We start from the raw sequence: 2292 nt of genomic DNA on the forward strand, positions 1-2292 counted from the left end.
TGCCCTCCTAAGAATCAATTTTTTTTTCCAAAATATGGCAATTTTCTGTTCCACCAAATAATGCACAAGTTTTTTCAAAATAGGTCAATATGGGGCCAGACGCCAACGAAGGCACAATGGTGGGGCCAAAAGCGTGTCAATGGTGGGCCCCCCAAAAGCACAGTAGATGGGCGCCGATGGCGGGGACAAAAAAAGAAACACCGCGAAGAAGTCAAAAAGAAAGCGCAGAAAAAGGAATACGCGGGGGGGGAAAACCCCACAACAAGACAAAAACCCGGGTTCGCTGACACGTTGGGAGTGTATGGGAAGTAGCGTAACCCCCCCCCCCCGGTCATAGTGGGGTGGGGGGGGGGGGGGTGGTTTACATCAGGAATCCATAACAGCTGTTTGGGAGGTGTAGTTTACCTGGTGACCACTGGGGACACCGAGAGGCTGTAGAGACAACAGTGGTAACGTAAGAGGGTGTTGTGTGGGTGGGGTGGGGGTTTGTGGGTGGTGTGGCCTCCCTCATACACACACACACACACACACCATTCCCAAAACATGACGTGGAACAGCAACAACCGTAGAGATATTTAGCATTTTATTCCAGTTTGAAAGCTTCTCATCACCACCAGGGTGCTGCCGCAACACACACCACACACACACACAACACCACACACCACACACACCCCACACACAACACACACACACACACACACACCCAAACCACACAAAGACACAAAGACACGACCACTCTCTCACACACCACATACCCATACACTCCACCTTACATACACACACACACACACAAAGACACATATACACCTACACGTACATAGCACAAATCAACACACACACACCCAACCACACAACAGCGCCCACACCACACACACGACACACACACACACAACCACACACACACACCCACAAACACACACACACACTCCACCACACACACACACACACACAAATACAACAGACATCTCACCCACACACACAGCCACACACTCACACACACACCACACACACACCCACAGACACAACACTCACACAACACACCCACCCACACAGACCACACACTCACACACACCCACACACACAGACCACCCACACTCCACACCCACAACCACACACACACCACAAACACAAACTCTGCTCACACCACGCACAACACACCACACCAACACACACCACACACAAAAACACCAAAAAAAATACACACCACTTACCGTACACACCACACACTACACACACAGCACACCCCACACACACACACACAACAACAGACACACACACACACAGTCTGATGGTGAACCTCTTTTTTGGGGGTGATCCTCTCGGATATTACTTACAATTAAAAAAGAAAAGAAACTTGATTCAGTGTGCCCTTTTAACTAAAACTTTGTATAATTTGATTATACAATGAAGGGTTTGGTTTGTACTCATGACTTACAAGGAATAAGTTAAAACCTGGTTATAAACCCGCTTTGTTTTTTTGTACGAGATGTGGTGTGTGGTTGGTGGGTGTGGGTTGGTGATGGGTTTGTGTTGGTGGTTTGTTTTTTTTTGGGTGTTCATTGAGCAATTTTTTTTTTTTTTTTTTTTAAAGCACCAAAAGCTGGAAAAAGTGACAAATTAATCAGTAAAAAGGAACAAAAACATTGGAAAAGCACAAAAAAAATGTTCATTTTTCAATTTTGACCAGGAAGGACAGGTTCATGGTTAACGGGAAGACAACACGAGGGTTAAAGCTTCAGATTTTCTCCCTAAAAGTCTCCCTGCTGTCCAGATTAGAGACGATCAATACATTTATTAAAAGGTTTTTCTCATGCATTATGATCACTAAGGCTCTGCAGCCTAGACATGACATCCGACACTGCAGAACATCATGTTTAGCTCGTGTTTTTTTTCTTTTAACATTGGAAGTGTGATGTCACTCAAAAGGAGTGCATGTGTGCTGAAGGTGACCAGTTAGCAGGAATCCGAGGTATTTAATGTATGGGACCTTTCTTACCATCCACATCCCGCTGTTTGCACATCCCATCTAGGTAAATGTATGCATGCTGTAATTCTTTTAGAGAGTTCTCAACGTACACACGAATGGAGGACTTATGAAACCATGTTTGGACCACATCCCACTGTGGTACGGGAGCCTATTTACTGTACAGATTATTTAAGGAGTACATAGTGTTCCAAAAAGTGGGTCAGGCTAAAAGAGACAGTTGTACTTGAGACATTACAGCAGCTTATGGATAGCCATAGTGTGCACAATAGATAGATAGATAGATAGATAGATAGATAGATAGATAG

General features: G+C 45.0%; 1 protein-coding gene across 1 annotated transcript in view; it reads right to left on the reverse strand.

Annotated features, from left to right (window-relative positions):
* scarb1 (scavenger receptor class B, member 1) overlaps window positions 1-2292 on the reverse strand; it is a gene marked incomplete in the record, with an annotated part of 51683 nt that overhangs the window by 45090 nt on the left and 4301 nt on the right.

Source organism: Etheostoma spectabile, unplaced genomic scaffold, assembly GCF_008692095.1.
Source record: "Etheostoma spectabile isolate EspeVRDwgs_2016 unplaced genomic scaffold, UIUC_Espe_1.0 scaffold325, whole genome shotgun sequence".
NCBI classification, from domain to species: Eukaryota; Metazoa; Chordata; class Actinopteri; order Perciformes; family Percidae; genus Etheostoma; species Etheostoma spectabile.